This window comes from Octopus bimaculoides, chromosome 3 (genome assembly GCF_001194135.2).
Source record: "Octopus bimaculoides isolate UCB-OBI-ISO-001 chromosome 3, ASM119413v2, whole genome shotgun sequence".
NCBI lineage: Eukaryota > Metazoa > Mollusca > Cephalopoda > Octopoda > Octopodidae > Octopus > Octopus bimaculoides.
Window position 1 is genome coordinate 116,144,947 of NC_068983.1, and position 8,820 is coordinate 116,153,766.

Sequence of the window (8,820 nt, forward strand, 5' to 3'; positions counted from 1 at the left end):
TTTGGATGCCAGGGTGGGAACCCATGCCAACATCTCTTCAGTTATCCGGCCAATTGAAAATTCCTGTTTTTAACGGTCATTTTTCACAGGAATTTTCAATTGGCCGGATAACTGAAGAGATGTTGGCGTGGGCTCCCACCCTGGCATCCGAAACTCGGAGTTTTATCATGGCTATTGAATAAGTGTCACATATTTTTACAGATATATATATATATATATATATATATATATATATACACACACACACACCATTCAGAACAGGGAAGCAGTTTAGATCTTCAAAGTGGGAGAAGACCCTATTAAATAGATGTGACGAATTATCTAGGTAAGAAAAGAAAAGGTTGATGCATTAAATCTTAGCAATTACTCATGATAGTTGTTTTATAAGTATTATGTTCTGTTGCATGAAGTTTCAACATCTACAAAATTTATTCCTATTTCTTCTAAATGATCATAAATCATTTTTATTATTATGATGAATAATGTTGTGGTACCTGAAACCACTCCTTAGTTGCATGATACAAACATCCTGTTTTAAAATGATCTCGATTAAAACCTTCCATCAATATATTTTAATTTATGTTCTATACACCAGCTTAATAATGGTTTCAAAATTTGGCACAAGGTCAGTAATTTCAAGGGAGGGAATAAGTCGATTACATCAACCCCAGAGCTCACCTGGTACCTATTTTATTGACCTGAAAGGATGAAAAGCAAAGTTGACCTCAGCAGTATTTGAACTCAGAATGCAAAATCAAATGAAATGCTGCTAAGCATTCTGTATGGCATGGCAATGGTTCTGCCAGTTTACAGCCTTACACCAGCTTAATAATGACCAACTTATTTTACTAAATTCTTCATCATTTTAAGAATAAATTGAGACAAAAGCAATGTATTTCAACACAAATATGATAACAAAAGGGTTAAATAGGTTTAAAATGATACTTTAAATTAATATCAAAAGTGACATTATACAAAATGGTTAATGTAATGTAAGCTTTAAGACATATAAGAGGGGATATCCAAAAGTAACTGGAAACATTCTCTGTGGAACAAGCCTGTTGTAGTTCAAGCTTCTGCAGCTAGAAGCCACTAGATGCAACCCTCAGGCATCAATCTGCTGACCGGTTGCTTCAAGACCAACCTCAGTCAGGAGCAACCATTGACTTCCCAAACAAATGAAAACATCATGAAAATTCATGAAATGGTCTTGGAGGACTGTCACCAAACAATTGATAAACTTGTTGATATGACTAGTGTGTGCTGGAGCTCCTGCCAACGAATCTGGAGTGATGAATAGTGAATGAAATGAGCTGCAGCAAAATTTGTGCCTCACTTGCTCACAAAAGATCAAAAGCTGTCACAATTGAATGCATGTCATGAACTGAAAGAACAGCTGAAAGTTGATCCGGACCATTTTTCAAAGGTCATCACTGGTGATGAAAGCTAGTGCTACAGAATTTGCAGATGAGGAAGGGGTAAAGAAATGAATCGATGGAGGCATTAAAAGACATCACATTGCAAGAGTTCAAACAGTGGAAAACATGTCTGGATTGATCCATTGCTTCAAATGGAAAATACTTTGAAAGCAGTAAAAGTATAAACATGTAAAACTAAGTGAATAAAATAATACTGCAAAATTCCGGTTTCTTTTGGGTACCCCCTCATATAATCAATTATAAACTATAAAAGGTAAGTAGGAGGATTGTATGTGTTTACTTTTCTCATTTATCTCATGTAAATGCATTCATACAGTAACTTCTACTTTAGAACTTCTGGAAAACTCATAGCTGAAATAATGATTACCAAATGAGAACTAGTGAACTCTCTCTCCTCCAAGCTGTAACATTACATGTTGTGCCTCACAAGGAAGTTTGCATCCATATGTACCTCTTCCAGACACAAAACCAAACTGCATCTCATCCCGGTCTACTCTGTTACAGATCAATTGTGTTTGTTCCACTTGTATGATTCTTCTTATATAATTTCTCCTCTCCAAAGCATCTCCTTTGCCCTAGTTACAATTTAATATGATATTGCTATGCTAGTCACGGAGTGTGACACTTTCTGGTATAACTTGATTAACTTTCTATGTGGCATCCTACCTCACCAGATATGAGACTTCTAAGATCATGTTTCACTTCTTTCCTTGTCTTTTGCTTCCAGAGATTTCTTTCACTTGAATTACTTGGCACTTTCTCACCCAAGTATCATCCCCCTATACCAGCTCAGTCTTCTCTTTTCCATACTACATTTGATTTCTCTTATATCTAGTGTTTTCCCTTGTACATTAGTGCTTCATCATTTCTGCCCTGTCTTCACACATCTTCTGAGTTTTATGCCTATGTTTTCCTTATCGTACAACATTACACTCTGTACATAAAAATCATACAATCTTTTCTTTGCTTGGAGAGGAACTCCCTTTGTTATCAGCAGAGATTATAAAAACCTGAACTTTTCCTACACTGTTATTACTCTGGCTACTATGCTTTCAGAAACCCCCACTTTCAATGCTAATTAGGTCACCTAGCTAACAGAACTTATCCTGAACTTTCAAAGAATTTATTTCATTGGTAGTCCTACTGCAACATAGCTCCCAATGAAGCACTTGGTAGAATCTGAAGTGTGTGTTATGTAGGGGCGATTTCTGAGAGGATAGGTCAGTCTACCCATACCCTCATACCTGTAACTATAATCTGATGGGTCAAAGATGAAGCACATGTGCTGACAAGAAGATTTAGTGTAAAACTGACAAGCTCTGACCAATCAGCTGACATGAAGTGCCATAGTGTCAGGGAAGTAGTGGGATGTATTACATAATATATGGATATGTGAAAATAGTTGTGGCAAGGCACTGGTCAGACAACCCAACAATAAGTGCAGAGGTTGTGGTGACTTGTTAGAGGCTAGATTCAGGGTGTGGATGTTTGTCAAGGATACGAATAAGAGCTAAAACTAATTGTTGTAAAGACTTTAGGCTTATAAAAGATATTTTTCTGCACCAGCAGCATCTTGCAGGAAGAGTGCAAGAGCCCAAAAATGTTGCAAAATCACTGAGGCTGATGCTGTTAAAGAGGGGAATGCGAGATATATGCTTTTGATGCAGAAGGAGTAGGGGGTGTTTCAAGGAATTCAGAGATCAGTAAAGGAAGAGGGTGTATTTAGAGGATCTGGGAAAGAGAGATTTTGAGTTCCCATCAAATCCTTGTTACTAATATTGAGGTGGGTGAGGTAAATGACAAGAACAAAATATGAATATAGGTTATAGCTGGACACTATAGACAGGTTGTCTAGGCTTTCGTAAATGTATATATCTGTATATGTGTATACATTTTGCTCTGTGTGTGTGTGTGTGTGTGTGTGTGTGTTTCTTTATCTCAACATCATGCAACAGTTGTAAACAAGCAGTAGCATCATAACCATCATACAAGCAGTGCTGTTCATTTCCAATTCTCTGTGAAAACATGTCTGGCCAGGGGGAAATATTACCTTGCTTTGAAGCAAGTGAGGGTTGGCAACAGGAAGAACATCCAGCCATAGATAATTCAGCCTCAGCAAATTCTGACAGACCCATGCAAGTATGAAAAAGTTTACATGTAAATGATGCTGATGATGATCTCACAAACACACACACACAGATAGATATTCTTTTTTTGGTACATTGGCTCACGAGACAGCTCTCATAAAGCTATAAATAATAGTATGTGAAAATTGGGTTCACAGGCCCTTTTGTATAGAAAATGTTCGAAGGTTGCTAGTGGAACGCGAACCCACATCTGTAGAGACGACAGCCTTCCAGCTTTCAATCCAAAAGGTTTTTCAACCCAATATTTACATTCTATTATTTTTTAGCTTTATGTGATGTGCTTCGAGTGCCAGTGTTTTCTCGAAAGTTTATAAAATTCTTCAACACCTTAATCAATAACATATTCACCTTTATTGGTCACAACTTCTCTTGCCAAGTCGACCCCAGCTGGATTTGAACTCAGACCATAAAGGGGCATAACTACCACAAAATATTTTATCCATCGATTTACGAATCCAATTCAAGATACTCTTCATTATTTTTTTTTTTCGTTCGATAAATGAACTTAAAACTTAAATATAATATGTTCACTCTCGCTTTTGTCAGACCCTACCCCCAAAATTAAACACATTTTAGATAATAAAACACTATAAAGTAGTGTGTTTTGTTTTTAAAAATGGAATCTTATTTTTAAAATTCTGATTTACAAAAATATACAGAGCCCGAGTAAGACGGAAGCAAGAGCTGGCAATGATATAAGCTATATAATCATCTTGTATGCTTGGGTTCATAAATACACATAACTATTATTAATATATTTAATAATCCAAAACGTTACATTTCTTTGTTTTTGGTGATTTCACAGGAAGCAAAGAATATGTTTGCAAAGATGACTAGATAAGAAATGGCAATATAAGGCAGCGAAAAACATTAAATAACTATTCAGATTCGTGAAAAGTTCGGAGTGTTCTCACATCAACACAAAAGAAAATATTCACTTATTGCTTTTGTTAGGGTAAAATTCATATTTATCACAAATGTGATAAACATTACAGTAGAACAAAATCAATATATTTATGAAAATAAGCTTTCGGTAGATAGATAGATAGATAGATAGATGTACAATAAAATGTATACATATATGTGAAATTAAAAAGATGTTTTTCAATATACAATATCCTTACCTTAATAATTCACTTTTTATCGACTTGAGACGTGGCCGGTAACCTGTGAGACAAATAACGTACAGTCTTGATAACGCAAAATAAAAGTCAGAAGACTGATTGCAAGGGATTTTGGTTATTTGTTAAATCATTTTAATCTAATATAAATTTAAAACGTCGTCTAATGGGATGAAGGTTGTTGTTATAGTAACAAAAAATTACGAAGCACTTCCGGGGCGACCTTAAGATTTCAAATTTTTGAACTACACTGAGAGTTACATAAAAAACTTGGCTATGTACTTCCGAAAAAAGAATGCATTATTTCATTACACTAAATACGTATTTCAGATTTTTATTTGAAAACCATCCCAGATTCTATGATATAACAGTCTGAATAAGAAATTGTAAAGAAAAGAAAACAAAAAATATTTTTCAAACCTTAATAGTAATTTATTTCGAATGAGTTATTTTGTGCAATTTAATGTTTATATATATATATATATTATTATTATTATTATTATTAATTTGCCTGTACGGCTGATAACTCGTTTGTCACACGTGATGGTATTTTTATCATCATCATCGTCGTCGTCGTTTAACGTCCACTTTCCATGCTGGCATGGGTTGGACTGTTTGACTGAGAACTGGCAGGCAGGCAGGAAGGCTGCACCAAGTTCCAATCTAATTTGGCAAGGTTTCTACAGCTGGCTGCCTAGCCTAACGCCAACCACTCCCTGAGTGTAGTGAGTGCTACCGACACGGGAGCCAGTCAGGCGGCACTGGCATCGGCCAATGCTCGAATGGTGCTTTATACGTGTCAACAGCACGGGTGCCAGTCAGGTGGTACTGGCATTGGACACACTCGAATAGAGCTTTTTACGTACAACCAGCATGGGTGCCAGTCAGGCGGTACTGGCATCAACCAAGCTCGGATGGTGCTTTTTATGTGTCAGTGGCACGGGTGCCGGTCTGTTTTCCTACCCTTTGATTTAAGAGCTCATCAGTTCTGTACCAGCCCGCTTAGCAGGAACACGGAGGCTCACTCAACAGCATAGAAATTAAAATCTTGTCCACACATAGAACAGACGCAGCGCTTAGACAAATTACAGAAGCTACACACATAATAGAAGATAAACTTAGCCTGAATAGGAAACTGGAATGGAACACTAGCACACACCCCCAACAAACCACAACATATGACAATAAAATCCCCATAAACTGATAACAATATGAACAAAATATAATACAATACACAGATAAACAAATGGAATTAAATAACTACATACATTAACAAAATTAAATTAAATACAAAAAAAAAGTAGGTATAAACACATAAACAAATAAATAAAAACAAATTAAATGAACATGTATAAACAGCGGATACAGATACTACAGGCACTCCCCATACATACACATGCACTTACTAAACATAGACACACATAGAGGGATATGCATGCGCAAATATAGACACATTCAATAGGAGTACAAAATACAAAATGGCTGATTGTTAGTAAGGAGAGACACACAAATAAGAAAGAAGAAAGCAAAGTCACAGAAGTGTGACGAAAGAACTCTGGCCGAAATACGATTAATGTAATATAAAGCTGAAGCAAATTAACACCAAATATATAGTGCGTGTGTTTTTATTGGCTAAACTGGCAACATGACCATCCCCAAATACAACAATAAAATATTAGTCTTTATCATCTTAACCAAAAGGCAGAAAAACAGACTATCTCTTTATAGCCGAAGATCAGTTGCAATTGTAGGAGCTGAATCTCATAAGAATGGAAAAACAAACAACAAATAGTTTGTACCTTATAATGAAACTCCTTTAAGAGCATTCAAATGCCACTGCAACATTGAAATTGTTGCCTCAATGAGGTCAGTTAAGTATGTCATAAAGTACACACTGAAAGGAAATGACCAAGCTGCTGTTCAAATAAACAATGATAACAAAATTAGTCAATATCTAATTGGTAGGTATATAGGACCATCTGAAGTAGTCGCATCTATTTTAGGATTCTCAGTTCATGAAAGAGTACCCGCAATAGTGAGACTGACAGTTCATCTCCCAGATGAACAAAGAATATTGCTCAGAAATAATGAGGATATACATGGCATTCAATGAACGACATAATTCTTTTCATTGTGCATCAATCATGACTTTGCAGAAACATTACTTTATACTGAAGTACCCACATATTTCACTTGGAACAGTAGTAACAAAGAATGGCAAAGAAGAAAGTGAGGACAAAAAGTTGAAGTCATTTGAACATTTTCAAAGAAGAAACACTTGAACGTCTTTATGTTGTGACACCAAAGGCAGGAGAACTGTATTAAGAATTTTATTGCATGAAGTTCAAAATAGTATTTTTCCTTTACTGCAGCATGTCAACATTTTCAACTTGGAGTGGTTATGACCCAGGACAGCTGTGTGAGGAAGTGTCACACTCTAACAGTGGAGGGAACCTGTGGAAGAGGTAAACATGGGATGAGGTGGTGAAACACGACCTTCAAATGTTGAGCCTCATAGATGCAATGACAAGCGACAGAGATCTTTGGAGATATGCCGTGCTTGAGAAGACCTGGCAAGCTGAGTGAGATCGTAGCTGTGGCTGATGCCAGTGTCGCATAACTTGCCCATTTAAAAGCCCCATTCAAACGTGGCCAATGCCAGTGCAGCCTGACTGGCTTCTATACCAGTGGTATGTAAAAAGCACCCATTACACTCTTGGAGTGGTTGGCATTAGAAAAGGCATCCTGCTGTAGAAACCTTGCTAAATAAGATTACAGCCTCCCAGTCTGTCAGTTCTCAGTCAAACCATCCAACCTATGCCAGCATGGAAAGCAGACATTAAACGATGATGACGATGACAATGATGATATTTGTATATATATATATATACATATAAGAGCTCAAAGTGTACATACGCCTGTATATTTTATATATAAAAAATACAAAAATGGTACAAGAACGCAAAACATCCAGACAGGTGAAACAACAAAGGGACAACAAAATATCCAGACAGACGATACAAGGAAAACAAGGACAGATCATTCAGAGTTTTCTATCTTCAGTCGAGTTCCAGGAGCTGCATAAATAGCCTGGCAGCTAACACTGGAGTTGTTTCCTTTGTTTTAATGTTTTACTTGGTGTGACATTGCACATACATGTGTGTTAGTGTTTGTTTTTACATTTGTACTTCTTCAAAAATTTCTGTTACACCAAAGCGATTTTCAGAGAAGCACAAATTCATGCAAACATGGGAGTTGTCATTTCTTCTCTCAACAAATCATCCATTAATTCTGCTACTTTGAAAACAAGATCACTTACTTAACACCTAGGTTAATGATAAGAAGAGCATCTGTAAAACATGCCTCAATATTATATTTGTCAAACTAATGCCAGCATGGAAAAAATAAGTGTAAAACTGAAACAAATGAATGTTTTGTTTTCATTCTTCCATGCTAGAATGGGTTAGATAAATATATAATTTAGGTATAGTTTTACAACTGGGTACCCTTCTGGTTGCTTGCCCTAACCTATTTTTCAAGTAAGGGATCTTTTATTTCACATGTCCTCAAAGATGCAAAGTGAGTGGATGATTTGTTGATAGCAGAAACTGACAACACCGTCATTTGTAGCTTGTGACTTTCTTAGTGTGTGAATACACATACAAATATAGAGGCTTTTTTCAGTTCCTGTTTACCATTATTCACTCAGAAGGCATTGATCAGCCAGGACCTGTAGTAAAAGACACTTGCCTAAGGTGCTGTGAACTTCTTAAGCACACTGCTATCCATGCCCAAATGCAGATATAGTTATAGACATGGTTTCTGGTTCAGTTTCAATCAGATTCATTGCATGGCACTTTGGGCAAATGTCTTCTACTTTAGCTTCAGGTTAACCAAAGATTTGAAGTTGTATATCTGTGTGTGTGTGTCTCCTTGTCTTGTGTGATTCTCATATATGAATGTCATTAATTTTCAATATTCTGCAAAACCATGTCTGGCCATGGGAAAATATTACCTTGCTTGGAAACAGGTAAAGTTGTTGACAGGATGGGAAACCAGCCACAGAAAATCTATCTCAATAAACTCTATCTGACCCATGCAAGCCTGGAAAAG

The 8,820-nt window shown here is 36.4% G+C and overlaps 1 protein-coding gene across 3 annotated transcripts in view; it reads right to left on the bottom strand.

The window, feature by feature from the left end:
- LOC106870185 (glycosylphosphatidylinositol anchor attachment 1 protein) overlaps positions 1-8,820 on the bottom strand; it is an 83,326-nt gene that overhangs the window by 28,876 nt on the left and 45,630 nt on the right. For 2 of the 3 annotated variants that reach the window (XM_052966479.1, XM_052966478.1), the window contains exon 2: positions 4,711-4,753. The gene's annotated coding sequence lies outside the window, so the exon portion shown is untranslated. Of the gene's footprint in view, positions 1-4,710; positions 4,973-8,820 lie in introns of those variants that run through there. The other variant, XM_052966476.1, reaches the window with a different exon arrangement.